Below are 16,819 nucleotides of genomic sequence, written 5' to 3'. Positions count from 1 at the left end.
GATGAAGGTTGAATTGAAGCTCTGACCTGATCTTTGTTTGAAATCTGGGAGTGCGAGTCTGGATTCCCTTCAGAAACAGTGAAGTTCTTACATTCTCACATCACTCCCTTGACCTTCAGAGCCTTATTAGAAACACACCTCCTCCAAGATGCCTTCCCCAACTAAGCCCTCATTTCCTCTTCTCCCACTACCTTCTGCGTCACCCTTGCGCTTCGATTCGCACTCTTTATTCACCCCTCCCTCAGCCCCACAGCACTTTGCTATTGCTCTTGTCTGTCCGTCTCCTCCGATTAGACTGAAAGCCCGTCAAAAGGGCAGGGACTGTCTCTATCTGTTACTGATTTGTACATTCCAAGCGCTTAGTACAATGCTCTGCACATAGTAAGCGCTCAATAAATACTATTGAATGAATGAATGAATATATCCAAAATCTATTTATATTAATGTCTGTTCTCCCACTCTAGACTGTAAGCTTACTGTGGGCAGCTCTCCCAAGCTCTTACTAACGTGCCCTGCACACAGCAATCAAGGAGCACAGCGTAGTAGACAGAGCATGAAACCGGGAGTCAGAAGGTCATGGGTTCTAATCCCGGCACTGCCACTTGTCTGCTGTGTGACCTTGGGCAATCCACTTCACTTCTCTGTGCCTCAGTTACCTCATCGGTGAAATGGGGTTTGAGACTGTGAGCCCTCTGCGGGACAGGAACTGTGTCCAACCCGATTTGCTTGTATCCATCCCGGCGCTTAGTACAGTGCCGGGCACAGAGTAAGAGCTTTAAAAATTAGTGGAAAGAGCCCGGGCTTGGGAGTCAGAGGTCGTGGGTTCTAATCCCGGCTCTGCCACTTATCAGCTGTGTGCCTTTGGGTGAGTCCCTTCCCTTCACTGGCCCTCAGTTCCCTCATCTGTAAAATGGGGATTAAGACTATGAGCCCCACATGGAACAACCTGATACCTTATATTCCCGCCCCACCACCCCAGTGCTTAGAACAGTGCTCGGCAAATAGTAAGAGCTTATCGAATACCATTATTATTATTACAGATGCCACAATCATTATTATTATTATTGATTGGTTGCTTATTATTTGTTATCGATTGATTTATTATGATTTATTATTATTGACTGAGTGTAGTTCACCAGTGAAGAATGGGATGTAGCCAGAAGGCTTCTCAGAGAACACCGGGGAGGAAGAGGTGGTTGGGGTTTTTTGTGGAGATGTGCCTTGATCTCCCTGGAGAGAATTCCTGAACAAAATCCCTGACTCCAGGGAACCGTGGGCTCAGGAACCATTCTAAGAGTAGCACTGGCAAAACCGACTCGAAAAGCAGTGTGACCTAGCGGATAGAGCACGTCCTGGGGGACGGAAGGCCCCGGGTCGGCCACTTGTCTGCTGTGTGACCTTGAGCAAGCCATTTCACTTCTCTGCCCCCATGACCTCATCTGTAAAATGGGGATTGAGACTTGCTGTATCTACCCCAGCACTTAGAACAGTGCTTGGCACATAGTAAGCAGTTAACAAATACCCAAATTATTATTATTACTATTATTCTATGGCTTTGGCTGAAGGCTGACCGGGGCCTAGCTTTGTAGACTGATAGGTGAAGCAGTGAGTGATATAGATTATTGACTGTAAACTCCTTGCGGACAGGAGCCGTGTCCACCAGCTCTCTTATGCTGGGACAGGGATTGTGTCTAAATTAATTAGCTTCTATTTACCCGAGCATTTAGAACAGGACCTGTCACATATTTAGCACTTAACAGATAACGCTGTGAAAGAGCAAAAAAACAAAGAACAAAAAAACCTCTTTCAGGGGCCTGTGGGTTCTCCTTGGGTTTCTCATGCTCCATGGGAGAGGGAGAAGAATAATTTTTGGAGAAGCAGCATGACCTAATGGAAAGAGGACAGGCCTGGGTGTTAGAACTCCTGGGTCCTAATCCCTGCTCTGCCACTTAACTGCTGTGTGATCTTGGGCAAGTCACCTAACTTTTCTGCTCTTCAGTTTCCTCCTCTCCTTGATAGTTGTTTTCCCTCCTACTTACTACCCCAGTGCTCAGTCCAGTGCAATACCACAGATTATTATCATTGTTATTATTATTATTATTATTATTATGAGCTTTGCACCAGGTGGCCTGGAAAGTGTCTGGAGAGAAGCCGATATCTAAGTATGGGTTTTGGCAGGAACAGAAGGGTTTTGGGAGAGCTCCAATTCTAGGCAGGGACATGGACCCTCCCCCGACACTCTCCATTCCTCTAAATTGGATTCGTCCCTGGAGACACGCAAACCCCCGAATTTTCAGATCTTCTTGTATCTTGTTGCTCTTTCCCCTTCCCCATTCCAGTAACTCTGCAGCCCTTTCAAAACCCATTTTTTATCCACAAATCATCAGTCTTCCCTAACAATCTTTCCAGTCTTTCTCTGTGGAAAATAGAGGCAAGAATAACGTATGTATTTTTTAAATGTCGAAACAGAGGATGTCGGTGCTCACTTAACACCGACGTTTAAAAGCAGAGGAGAATGGAACGGTGTCTGCTGCAGCACAGGGTGCACAGTGTTGTGCGGAGTGTGAACTCCATGGGGATAAGGTATGTGTCGCCTGAGAAATGATCCCGGCTCTGCCACTTGTCCGCTGGGTGACCTTGGGCAAGTCATTTCACTTCTTCGTGCTTCAGTAACCTCATCTGTAAAATGGGTCTCCCCCTTCTAGACCGTGAGCCCGTTGTTGGGCAGGGATTGTCTCTATCGGTTGCCGAATTGTACTTTCCAAGCGCTTAGTTCTCCCCCTTCTAGACTGTCAGCCCGTTGTTGGACAGGGATCGTCTCTGTTGTTGAATTGTACTTTCCAGGCACTTAGTACAGTGCTCTGCACACAGTAAACGCTCAAAAAATACGACTGAATGAATGAATGACCGTGAGCCCCATGTGGGACAGGAACTGTGTCCAACCTGATTAACTTGTATCTGCTCCAGCGCTTAGAACAGCACTTGACACATAGTAAGTGCTTACCAAATATCATCATTGTTATGATTATTATAAGTAAAAAACTCTTAGCACGGGGCCCTTAGAGAAGCAGTGTGGCTCAGTGGAAGGAGCCTGGGCTTGGGAATCAGAGGTTGTGGGTTCCAGTCCCAGCTCTGCCACTTGTCAGCTGTGTGACTGTGGGCAAGTCACTTCACTTCTCTGGGCCTCAGTTCCCTCATCTGTAAACTGGGGATGAAGACTGTGAGCTTCACGTGGGACAACCTGATTACCCTGTGTCTACCCCAGCGCTCAGAACAGTGCTCTGCACATAGTAAGCGCTTAACACTAATACTATAACTATGGCCACAGGCTACACTCGTAACCCTGAGCCACCATCTTGAAATGCCTTCCCCTGGCTAAAGGAGAACTGGGCAGGAGAGTGTGGTTGGCTCCATGCAAACCATTAGTACCCCCAGGAAAACGACTCGTGCTTCTGTCGTTTTGGCGGTGAGGTACTCCCTGCCCCCTTTTTGAATGGCATTTATAAGTGCATACTTTGAGCCATGCACCATATTAAGCACTGGGGTAGATAAAAGATCGTAGGGCCGTACACGGTCCCTGTCCCACATAAGGCTCACGGTCTTAATCCCCATTTTACAGATGAGGTAACTGAGGCACAGAGCAGTGAAGTGACTTGCCCAAAGTCACACAGCAGACAAGTGGCGGAACCAGAATTAGAACCCAGGTCTTCTAAACAAAACTCGTAAGCAAGTCAGCTGCTCAGGATATTTATCAGTCGCAAACAGTGCTCGCGCCCTCGGATAGGATATTACTAAGTGTTTGTAGATCATCTTTGAAAACCAAGGACGGTGCTATAATACACTCCTACTACTATGGCTGCTTTAGAATGATAATACTAACAATAATAAGTATGGCATTTGTTAAGCGCTTACTATGGGCCAGCACTATGCTAAATACTGGGTAGATAAAGGATAATCAGGTCCCACACGGGGCTCACAATCTAAGTAGGAGGGAGAACAGGTATTGAATCCCTATTTTGCAGAAGAGGTAACTGAGACAGAGAATAATAATAATAATGTTGATATTTGTAAAGTGCTTACTATGTGCAGAGCACTGTTCTAAGCACTGGGGTAGATACAGAGTAATCAGATTGTCCCACGTGAGGCTCACAGTCTTAATCCTCATTTTACAGATGAGGTAACTGAGGCACAGAGAAGTGAAGTGGCTTGCCCACAGTCACACAGCTGCCGAGTGGCAGAGCCGGGATTCGAACCCATGACCTCTGACTCCCGAGCCCCATGCTCTTTCCACTGAGCCACGCTGCTTCTCTAGAAGTGAGGTGACTTGACCGAGGTCACACAGCAGACAAATGGCGGAGCCAGGATTAGAGCCCAGGTTCTCTGATGCCCAGGCCCACACCCTTTCCAGTAGTCAGTGCCGCTTTTTGGATAACCTTGGATGATCATTTCTCTTTTTCTCATCTCGAGATCGCTTCTCTTTCACCCCCGTTCTAGAACCCAGACTCTCTGCTCCTGTGGAGGCAGACGGGTCACCCCGCCCGAAGTCAGCAGGAGGTAATCACTCCCTCCCCCACTTCCACTTTGGGCAATGCCTGCTCGGCCCCCGAATCAGGACTGTTAGAGATTTCCTCGAGGGCCAGGGTGACTGGGGGGTCAAGGCCTGACCCTAAAGCAGAAGTGGCTAAGTCTTGCCTTGCCTCCTTTGGGCAAACGGTATTTCCCTCCCAGGGCGATCTGGGTTCTGGGCACCAGACCTGTATTAGAAAAGTAATAATAAAAATGTTGGTATTTGTTAAGCGCTTACTATGTGCAGAGCACTGTTCTAAGCCCTGGGGTAGATACAGGGTAATCAAGTTGTCCCTCGTGAGGCTCACAATCTGAACTCCCATTTTACAGATGAGATAACAGGCACGGAGAAGTTAAGTGACTTGCCCACAGTCACACAGCTGACATGTGGCGGAGTTGGGATTCGAACCCATGACCTCTGACTCCCAAGCCCGGGCTCTTTCCTCTGAGCCACGGATATCAGGCAGGGACTCCGGGTGGCTCCAAAGGGCAGTTCGTTCAGTGAATCGTATTTACTGAGTGCTTACTGTGTGCAGAGCACTATGCAAGGCGCTTGGGAGAGTAAAATATAACAAAAAATAGACACATTCCCAGTCCCCTCTGAGCTTACAGTCTAGAGGGGGAGACAGGCATTAGTATAAATAAATTATATGAGTGCTGTGGGGCTGGGAGGGGGGATGAATCCAGGGAGCAAGTCAGGGGGACGCAGAAGGGAGTGGGAGAAGAGGAAAGGAGGGCTTAGTCGGGGAAGGCCTCTTGGAGGAGATGGGCCTTCAATAAGGTTTTAAAGGGGAGGAGCGTAATTGCCAGATTTGAAGAGGGAGGTCGTTCCAGGTCAGTGGCAGGACGTGGACGAGGGGTCAGCAGCAAAATAGACGAGCTGGAGGTACAGTGAGACGTTTGGCATTAGTGGAGCGAAGCGTGTGGGCCGGGATGTAGTAGGAGAATAGCGAGGTGAGGTAGGAGGGGGCAAGGCGATCGAGTGCTTTAAAGCCACTGGTGTGGAGTTATTCCCGCTAATCTCACTGTTAGGGCTTGGGAAGCGGCACTGAAAATCTTTGGGTCCTAGGGTGGTCCCAAAGGAATCTGGGCGCCCCTTTGCTCAACCTGGTTTTCTTTAAGTAAATGTTTACTGTTCAAAAATCTCAAAAATAGAAACAAGTGTGTATTTACCTTATGGGAACAGCCAGTGTTTGCATTTCTCTCCGTTTCTGGTGCTACTCATAAAGCTTTCTGTTTGAAAACGGCAAGGAGGACACCCACTCTCTTGGTTAATCGCGACAGAAGAGGCCACAGACGTAACGTGCTACGTTATGCAAGAGAGGGTGTTGCGAGGACACTCGCCAGAACGTCCTTTGCAGAAATCCACGGAGAAGTCATATAGTTGCTGACCATATCACCCGGGGGGGCTCCTGACCCCCTCCATCGCTCCACATAATAAACGCGGTACTCGTTCAGCTCTCACTATGTGCCGAGCACTGTATTAAGCTTCGGGGTAGATGAGATATAAACAGATCGGACACAGTCCTCATCCCGCATGGGGCTCACAGTCCAAGAACGCCGTCACATTCCTCTCCCGGGTCCCTTCAGGCCCAGATACGGCTTCTGAGCCGTGGGGCTCGGCGGCAGAAAACGAGGCGGTGAGGGGTTGGGAGTTGAAAAGAGAAATGTCGCACGCAAAGGTCTCCGGCGCCATGTTCATACAGGACTGAGTAGCCTATGCGTTTGGGTCCGTCGCCCTTATTTGTTTCGATTTTCAATATTTTTCGAATGGTATTTGTTAAGCGCTTACTGTGTGTCAAACACCATTCTAAACACCGGGGTAGGTACAGGTCAGTTAGGTCTGACACAGTCTCTATCCTGCGTGGGACTCACAGTCTAAGGAGGAAAGAGAGCAGGTGGTTAAAACTGAGAAACCGAGACACGGAGAGTGAAGTGACTTGCCTTAGGTCACACAGTAAGTGATCGGCAGAGCCGGGATTAGAACCCAGGTCCTCTGACTCGCAAGTTTGTGCTTTTCCCACTAGGGCATGCTGCTTCTCACCCCGCTTCTCTCCCCATCCCCACGGCACTTATGAGCTTATCCATCTGTAGTCGATTTTAATGTCTGTCTCCCCCTCTAGCCTGAAAGCTCCTTGCCGAATTGTACACTCCAAGCGCTTAGTACTGTGCTCTGCACATAGTAAGCGCTCAATAAATACTATTGAATGAATGAATGAATGAATGAATGAATGAATGGGCAGGATCATGTCTACCGACTGTTTTGTGCTCTCCCTAACACTTAGTAGAATGCTCAGCACACAGTAAGTGCTCATTAAATGCCACTGATTGATTGATTGATTGACAAGGGACATGCCGGTTGAAAAACTGTCCAGTGTCGAATGAGACCAAAGCCTGTCCACTCCTTCGCCCTCTCCCCCTGTCCCCAGTCCTACTTTGAGGGCCACCACCTCTGTCCTCTGTAAACTCGTTGTGGTGAGGGAATGTGTCTTTTTTATTTTTGTATTGCACTCTCCCAAGCGCTCAGTACAGTGCTCTGCGTACTGTAAGCACTCAGTAAATACGATTGAACGAATGATTGAGTGAATGCTGCTTTTGACGGGAGATGGGCCAGTTCCCTCTTCTCACTCCCAGTTCCTGACTCGAGCAAGGGGGTCGCGTCCGTTCCCGCTCCCAGACAGAGAGGCCGGTAGAGTTCTCGGCGGGGCTGATGGGGGACGATAAATAATGATGGGCCGGGGCCCTTTAAGGGAGCTCGTGACCTCACTGAGATACGTCGGCTCGGAACTCGGCCGAAGAGGCGGGCGAGGAAGTCCAGATGGCATGGTTCAAATCGGCCGTCCTGCCCATTTTCCTCCTGGCACTGGGCTGGGAACAGCAGGCCACAGATTGATCCAGCTGTGGCTTTAATATGGAGGGAGTCCTCCGGGTGCCTTGATTGCCGCCGTGTCCCCCCCCCCCCCCCGGGGTTCCCCATGGCAGAGCTCGGGAAAGTACAATGCAACAGTATAACACACACACTCCCTGCCCACAACGAGCTTACAGTCTAGAGGGGGAGACGGACGTTAATACGAATAAAAAAGAAATTACAGATATGTACATAAGTGCTGGGGGGCCGGGAGGGAGAATGAATAAAGGAAACAAATCGGGGCAACTTAGAAGGGAGTGGGAGGAGAGGAGAAGAGGGCTTAGTCACGGAAGGCCTCTTGGAGGAGATGGGCCTTCAGGAAGGCTTTGAAGTCGGGGGGGGGGGGGTAATTGCCTGTCGGTTATGAGGAGGGAGAGCGTACCAGACTAGAGGCAGGATGGGGGCGGGAGGTCAGTGGCGAGACAGACGAGATCGAGATACCAGTGTGAAGGTTAGCGATGGAGGAGCGAAGAGTGTGGGCTGGGTTGTAGTAGGAAATTTGCGAGGTGAGATAGGAGGGGGCAATGTGATGGACTGCTTTAAAACCAATGGTGAAGAGTTTCGGTTTGAGGCAGAGACGGATGGGCCACCACTGGAGGCAGGAAATGTGTCTATGGTTGTACTCTCCCAAGCGTTCGGTACCGTGGTCTGCACACAGTAAGCACTCAATAAATATGAGTGAATGGCAGGAGGTTCTTGAGGAGAGGGGAAGCACGAGCACATTATGGCAGGGAATGTGTCCGTTATAGTGTACTCTCCCCCCGAGGACTTAGTTCAGTGCTTTGCACCCGGTTAGTGCTCAGTAAATATGAATGGATGAATTCATTCATTCAATAGTATTTATTGAGCGCTTACTATGTGCAGAGCACTGTAATAATAATGTTGGCATTTGTTAAGTGCTTACTACGTGCAGAGCACTGTTCTAAGCACTGGGGGTAGATACAGGGGAATGAGGTTGTCCCACGTGAGGCTCACAGTCTTCACCCCCATTTTACAGATGAGGGAACTGAGGCGCAGAGAAGTGAAGTGACTTGCCCACAGTCACACAGCTGACAAGGGGCAGAGTGGGGATTCGAACCCATGACCTCTGACTCCTAAGCCCGGGCTCTTTCCACTGAGCTACGCTGCGAATGGCCAGGAAGGTTTTGGAGAAAAATGATCCGGGCAGCACAGTGAAGTATGGCCTGGAATGGGGAGAGACAGGAGGCTGGGAGGTCAGTGAGGAGGCCGAGGCAATAATCAAGGCCGGGTAGGGTGAGTGCTTGGAATAATGTGATGGCAACCCTCCTCCCAAACCAGCCCAGGCACACTCTCGGGGCACCCCATCCTGCGGGGCAAGATGCAAGCCGGCCACAAGCTTACTCTCTTCCCTTTTAAGGTTCGTCGAAGAGCTTCGGTTCGGATTGCCGTGAACTGCCTTTTAGTGACTATCCTAGGACGGACTCGAGGGTGGCCGGGCCGTTGGGAGAATGCCAGAACCGGAGGGCCTCGAGTCCCGGCCCCTCCCCTAACCGGGCCCTTGGGTCATAGCTAAACCGAGGCCTCCCCAAACCTTCTCCAGCCTCAGAAACTGCCTCTTTAGCACCGTCCCCCAAATTGGGGGATGGAGGGAGATGCAGAGCTGTAGAAGGGCTCGGGACAATTTTGCTCTCAACGCTGCGACCAGATCAGGAAGAGGAGATAGGGAAAGTCAGGAAATTGTTTCTGGCTGACAGTGGATCTGAAGTCTCCGGCACTTAGAACAGAGCCTGGCACTTAGTAAGCGCTTAACAAATACCATTAAAAAAAAAAAAGGTCATATCGGATCCCTGTGAATCAGAGCTCCCACGTGTTCCCATCCCTCGGTGATAATAATAATAATAATAATGACGATGGTATTTGTTAAGCATTTACTATATGTCCAGCAGTGTTCTAAGCACTGGGGTAACTACAAGCTAATCAGGTTGAACACAGTCCCTGTCCCACATAGGGCTCACAGTCTTAATCCCCATTTTACAGATAAGGGAACTGAGGTCCAGAGAAGTGAAGTGACTTGCCCAAGGTCACACAGCAGGCAAGTGGCGGAGCCGGGATTAGAACCCATGTCCTTCTGACTTCCAGGCCTGTACTCTATCCCCTAAGCTATGCTGTTTCTGTGGTGAAATGAAGTAATCAAGAGTTCAGAACTCTTTCTCTGTCCTTGTGCTCCAGGTGGAAACAGAATCCTGGGCCTGTGGTGGTCGTTTGTTCCCATTCATTATCTTCTGTATTTATTGAGTGCCTCCTGGGGGCAGAGGACTGTACTGGGCACCGACTTTAGCCAACCCAAAAGCAACATTCATGAGGTTGTGTGTTTTTTTTTAATGGTACATATTAAGCGCTATGTATCAAGCACTATGCTACGTGCTAGGGTGGGTTATCAGGTTGGACACAGTCCCTTTCCCACAAGAAGCTCACAGTCTTAATCTCCATTTTACAGATGAGGGAACTGAGGCACAGAGAAGTGAAGTGACCTGCTGCCCAAGGTCACCCAGCAGACAAGTGGCAGGGCTGGGATTAGAACCCAAGTCTCCCAGGCCCGTGCTCTTTTCCCTAATCCCACTCTGCTTCCCCTCACATCATTTGCTGGTTACCCACTGTTATGTAGTGAGATCATATTGCAGAAATCTGCAGAACTTATACTTTTCTGCTGAAGGTATCTCTGACCTCATATCTCACTGCCGAAAAATCCGCTTCCTCTTCCAGAACCCTGTAAATAGGTAGGCTGTTTATGAGCCACGGGAGCTAAGTCGGATGGAGGCTGCGGCTTTGATCAATCCATCAGTTGTATTTATTCAGAGCTTTCTATGTGCAGAACACTGTTCTAAGTACTTGGGAGAGTACAATACAACACATTCCCTTCCCACAGTGAGCTTACAATCTAGAGGGGAGACAGACATTAATATAAATAAATCAAATTCAGGTGTGTACACGAGTGCTGTGGGGCTGGGAAGGGGGATGAATAAAGGGAGCAAGTCAGGATAAAGCAGAAGGGAGTGGACGAGAAGGAAAAGAGAGTTTAGTCAGGGAAGACTTCTTGGAGGAGATGTGCCTTCGGTAAGGCTTTGAAGGCGGAGCGAAAGTAATTGCCTGCCGGATATTCATTCATTCATTCATTCAATAGTATTTATTGAGCACTTACTACGTGCAGAGCACTGTACCAAGTGCTGGGAATGAACAAATCGGTAACAGATAGAGACAGTCCCTGCCCTTTGACGGGCTTACGGTCTGATCGGGGGATATGAAGAGGGAGGGCTCTCCAGACCAGAGGCAGGACGTGGGCGAGAGGCGAGATAGTCGAGATGGAGATACAGTGAGTAGGTTGGCATTAGAGAAGCGAAGTGTGTAGGCTGGGTTGTACTAGGAGAGTAGTGAGGAGAGGTAGGAGAGGGCAAGGCGGTTGAGTGCTTTAAAATAAAAGTGCTGAATGGCTAGTCTTCAGTCGCTTATCAGTACCTCCTGAAAATTAAATGACGGGTACAAAGCCGGATGAATGGTCATCCTAGTTGTATCTAGTGCAGAGGGAGGTATAGGTTGCTTTTTCACCGTATATTGCTATCTAACCAATCGATCAATCATTCGATCGTATTTATTGAGCACTTAGGGTGTGCAGAGCACCGTACTAAGCACTTGGGCGAGTACAATATAACAATAAAACATACACATTCCTTGCCGACAACGAGTTTACAGTCTTGAGGGGGAAATACGGATATCTAGAGATCGAGATCTAGGCCACGCTGCTCCCCAAGAGAACCACCGCTTCTTTGATTGCAGCGTGCCGTGCTGGTTGATCCGCAATAACTGGCTCCCAGCTTTTAGCCGAGATGCAGCATTGTGTGGGGCTTAGCGTGTACCGGGAACGTTCCCCGTCGCAAAGAGCGTTCTACTTCTTGCTGAAAGGGCATCGCCATTCTCACGGCTAAAAGAGTGTTTGGAGGCCCAGCCGGCTTGTCACAGTTTCCGTGTCGTGCTGAGTTTAGACTTGATTTTTTTTGCTCCCTGAGAACGCTCAGCCTAAATTACGCCCAGTCACCAGATGCGGGAGAACCGGCTTAAAACCCTATTCTTGGGTAATTCTAGTCCATCCAGTACGTATTGCAAAACTTCTGCCAAGAAACTCAAATAGGGTTTTGAATTTTGGACCCGGGGTGAAGTGCATTTGGTTTTGTTCTGTGTCTGTCTAAAACAGCAGCCCTGGCAATGGCTCTTCTTTTGCTCTTTGGCTCTTCGTTTGAGGGGTGGCTTTGGGGGTCCTACCTTCTCTGCTTTATTTTTCCCCCCCAGTCCAGCCCATATATCTTTTCTCTCCTTCTCCTTTGCCATTTTCCTACCAGCCCTTTATCATAGCAGCTTCACTCTCAAAAATCTGCTCTTTACCACAGTCTCCTGAATTATTATTATTATTATTATTATTGTTATTATTATTATTCTTGTTAACCACTGACCATGTGTCTATCCCTGTACTAAATGCTGGGGTAGATACAAGATAATCATACTGGACTCAGTTCCTGTCCCACACAGTACTCACTGTCTAAGTAGGAGGGAGGAGGATTTAATCCCTTTTTTACAGATGAAGGAGCCGAAGCACAGAGAAGGGGCTTGGCCTAATCGAAAAAAACACAGTCCTGGGAGTCAAAGGACCTGGATTCGAATCCCACTCCACCGCTTGTCTGCTGTGGCTGTGTGACCATGGGCAAGCCACTCAACCTCTCTGTGCCCCGGTTCCCTCCTCTACAGAATGGGGATTCGATACCCGTGCTCCCTCCTACTTAGACTGTGAGCCCCCTGTGGGACTTGACCTCTACCCCAGTGCTTAGTACAGTGCTTGGCACATAGTAAGCGCTTAACAAATACCATGATTACTACCGCAATTATTAGAAGTCAAGTGACTTGTCCAAGGTCACACAGCAGATCCTCTGACTCACAGGCCCATGCTCTTTCCACTAGGCCACACCGCGTCTCTGTGAAATGGGATTCTGTCTTTCTGACTCTTTAACTCGGTCCTTTCAGGTGATGAGCAGAGCCATCCAAGGTCAGACCGGTGGTCCACTGGCATCAGGACTCTGCCCGCAGAGTGGCACCTGGGGAGGTTTAGAGGAACTCTACGATGTGGCCTTCCTCATCTTAGCGGGATCCTTCCCTCTCCCAAACACCTCAATAACCACGTCCTCATTTCCACCCACGTTTCATTTCGGTACATTCTGTCCCCCACCACGGGTGTGCCCCTGCACAACTTGATCATGTAATATCCTTTCTCTGTTTTTAGCCTTAGGAGTGGATGTGGGAAGATACTTTGAGGCTTATATTTTGGTCTTCTTTTAATGCCCCTTCAGCAGTCATCACTTAAAAAATTCCCTGCTGGATTATAAACGAGGCTGGCTGCGGTCGGACATGCGGATCGAAACAGAACTCCTCATCTTCTCACTCAAACCCTGCCTTCCTCCAGACTTTCCCGTCTCTGTAGACAGCACCACCGTCCTCTCCGTCTCACAAGCTCGTAATACTAGCACTGTCCTCGAATCATCTCTCTCGCTCAACCCACATAGTCAATCTGTCACCAAATCCTACCTTCGCTTCATCTCTAGAATCGGCCGTTTCCTTTCCGTCCAAACTTCCACCGTGCTTTCCAAGCTCTTCTCACATCCGGCCTCGCCTACTGCTGCTGCCTCCTGGCTGACCTCCCCGCCTCCCTTCTCTCCCCACTCCCGACCATCCGTCATCCTGCTGCCTGGATCGTTTTTCTCAAAGTACGCTCAGTCCACAACTCCCCTGCTCCTCAAAAACCTCCAGTGGATGCCCATCCACCTCTGCCTCGAGCAGAAACTCCTTGCCGTCGGCTTTAAGGCTCTCAATCAGCTCTCCCCACTTCATTCATTCATTCAATAGTATTTATTGAGCGCTTACTATGTGCAGAGCACTGTACTAAGCGCTTGGGATGTACAAATCGGTAACAGATAGAGACGGTCCCTGCCCTTTGACGGGCTTACGGTCTACTCGGGGGAGACGGACAGGCGAGAACAATGGCAATAGCAGTAAATAGAATCAAGGGACAGACAAGAACAATAGCAATAAATAGAATCAAGAATAGATAGATAGATATCTATCAGATAGATATAGATAAATAAATAGAATCAAGAATAAATAGAATCACTTCTACCTCACCTTGCAGATCTTCTATTATGACCCACCCGGCACACTTCATTTCTCTAACGCCCACAAATTCTCTGAACCTCCATCTCATCCGTCTTGCTGTCGTCCCTTGCGCACTTCCTCCCTCTGGCCTGGAATTCCCTCCTTTGTACCTGACAGACCACCACTCTCCCCACCTTCAAAGCCCTAAGAAATGTCATATCATCCTAGGCGCCTTCACTGACTAAATCCTCAATTCCCCTATTCACCCTCCCTTCCGCATCACCTATGCAACTTTTAAAAAAAAAAATCGTACTTGTTCAGCACTAGCTGTATGTCAAGCACTTTTCTAAGCTTAGGGGTAAATTCAGATCAATAAGGTCACAGTCCTTGTCCCATGTGGGGCTCACAATCTAAGTAAGAGGGAGAACAGGTATTGAGACTGTGAGCCCGTCATAGGGCAGGGACTGTCTCTATCTGTTACCGATTTGTCCATTCCAAGCGCTTAGTACAGTGCTCTGCACATAGTAAGCGCTCAATAAATACTACTGAATGAATTTTGCAGTTGAGAAAGCCGATGCTTAGAAAAGCAAAGTGACTTACCCAAGATCACACCGCAGACAAGTGACATTAAAATCTGTTCCCCTTAAACAGTTGATACTCACCTTACTGCCAACACCACAGCACTTCTGTGTGCATGTATGCTTACGCTGTGCCATTCCCCGGCCTGCAATTTATTTTATATCTGTCTCCCCTTCTAAACTGTAAGCTCCTTGTGGGCAGGGAAGCAGCATGGCCTAGGCCTGGAAGTCAGAGGACCTGGATTCTAGTCCCAGCTCCACCACTCGTCTGCAGTGTGACCTTGGCCAAGTCACTTCACTTCTCTGTGCTTCAGTTACCACATCGGTAAAATGGGGATTAAGACCGTGAAGCCCATGTATGACCTGGACTGTGTCCAACCTGACTAGCTTATATCTACTCCAGCGTTTAGTACAGTGTCTGGGACGTAGAAGGTGCTGAACAAATACCATTAAAGAAAAAGGGAATGTGTCAACCAATTCTATCCCACTATACTTTCCCAAGAGGTTAATACAGTGTTCTGCACACAATTAAGTGCTCAATAAATACCACTGATTGACTAATTATGGACTTTTCATTCCTGGCCAGTAGTGTAGATCATTGGTTTTCAACTTTAAGTAGAAACTAAAACCCTGAGGTTTCAAGGTTTCAAGCAGCGTGGCCTAAGGGAAAGAACACGGCCAGAGAGTCAGTGGATCTGGGTTCTAATCCCAGCTGGGCCAATTGCTTGCTCTGTGATCTTGGGCAGGTCACAACTTCTCTGTGCCTCAGTTTCCTCAACTGTAAAATGGGGAATTAAATCCCTGTTCTCCCTCCTACTTAGACTGTGAGTCATTCATTCATTCATTCATTCAATAGTATTTATTGAGTGCTTACTATGTGCAGAGCACTGTACTAAGCGCTTGGAATGTACAGATCGGTAACAGATAGAGACGGTCCCTGCCCTAAGGGATTGTGACCGACCTTATTAACCTGTACCTACCCCATTGCTTAGAATGGTGTTTGACACATAGTAGCACTTAACAAATACCAAAAAAGGAGAATTGTCCAGGTATCACCGCAGAAGCAGATGATGAAAGAAGATAACATCCCTGGATCTCGAATCCTGGGGCTCTGATCAGTCATTCTATTAATAATAATGATAAGGTTGGTATTTGTAAAGCCCTTACTATGTGCAGAGCACTGTTCTAAGTGCTGGGGTAAATACAGGGTAATCAGGTTGTCCCACGTGAGGCTCACAGTCTTAATCCCCATTTTACAGATGTGGTAACTGAGGCACAGAGAAGTTAAGTGACCTGCCCACAATCACACAGCTGCCAAGTGGCAGAGCAGGGATTCGAACCCATGACCTCTGACTCCCAAGCCTGTGCTCTTTCCACTGAGCCACGCTGCTTCTCAAGTACACTGGGCTTCTGCTGCCTGCTAAAGGCTTTGGAGTCTTATCATCTCTTCCCATTGTTGACCATCCTATGACCGTGTCTTCAAGCTACTTCAAAGACTATCCAAGTTCGGTGTCACGGGAATGGCGTTGCAAAGTTGGCTAAATGACTCTAAACGACCCCGTCATTAAACGACCCTTCTAGACGGTGAGCTGAGCCCGTTGTTGGGTAGGGATTGTCCATTACCCTATTTATTTTGTTAATGAAATGTACATCGCCTTAATTCTATTTATTTGCTATTGTTTTTAATATGTTCATCCCCTAGATTCTATTTATTGCCATGGTTCTTGTCTGTCCGTCTCCCCCGATTAGACCGTGAGCCCGTCAAAGGGCAGGGACTGTCTCTATCTGTTACCGATTTGTACATTCCACGCGCTTAGTAGAGAAGCAGCGTGGCTCACTGGAAAGAGCACGGGCTTTGGAGTCAGAGGTCATGGGTTCGAATCCTGGCTCGGCCACTTGTCAGCTGTGTGACTTTGGGCAAGTCACTTAACTTCTCGGTGCCTCAGTTACCTCATCTGTAAAATGGGGATTAAGACTGTGAGCCCCACGCGGGACAACCTGATTCCCCTGTGTCTACCCCAGCGCTTAGAACAGTGCTCGGCACATAGTAAGCGCTTAACAAATACCAACATTATTATTCTTATTATTACAGTGCTCTGCACACAGTAGGCGCTCAATAAATACTATTGAATGAGTGAATGAATTGTCTCTATCTGTTGCCGAATTGTACTTTCCAAGCGCTTAGTGCAGGGCTCTGCATGCAGGAAGCGCTCAGTAAATATGATTGATTGAATGAGTGAATGAATGAATGAATGAATGACTCAGAAGTCTGGTTTTCCCCATGGGTTTCCGGGTCCATAGTTGTAAAATGGGGATATGGCCCTGATCCACCCCTCACCTGGATGGGAGGAAGAAGCAGCGTGGCTCAGTGGAAAGAGCCCGGGCTTGGGAGTCAGAGGCCATGGGTTCAAATCCCGGCTCAGCCGCTTGTCAGCTGTGTGACTTTGGGCAAGTCACTTCACTTCTCTGGGCCTCAGCGACCTCCTCTGTAAAGTGGGGATTAAGACTGTGAGCCCCACGTGGGACAACCCGATCACCTTGTATCCTCTCCAGCGCTTAGAACAGAGCTTTGCACATAGTAAGTGCTTAACCAATGCCATCATTATTATTAATAGCA

At 48.5% G+C, this 16,819-nt stretch overlaps 1 protein-coding gene across 1 annotated transcript in view; it reads left to right on the top strand.

Annotated features, from left to right (window-relative positions):
- Positions 1-16,819, top strand: part of SLC24A3 (solute carrier family 24 member 3) — a gene marked incomplete at its 5' end in the record, with an annotated part of 409,035 nt that overhangs the window by 65,841 nt on the left and 326,375 nt on the right. The gene's annotated exons all lie outside the window — the stretch shown is intronic.

This window comes from Ornithorhynchus anatinus, chromosome 1 (assembly GCF_004115215.2).
Source record: "Ornithorhynchus anatinus isolate Pmale09 chromosome 1, mOrnAna1.pri.v4, whole genome shotgun sequence".
Lineage (NCBI taxonomy): Eukaryota > Metazoa > Chordata > Mammalia > Monotremata > Ornithorhynchidae > Ornithorhynchus > Ornithorhynchus anatinus.
Note: the sequence above shows the minus strand (reverse complement) of the source record. Positions and strands in the feature narration are given on the sequence as shown.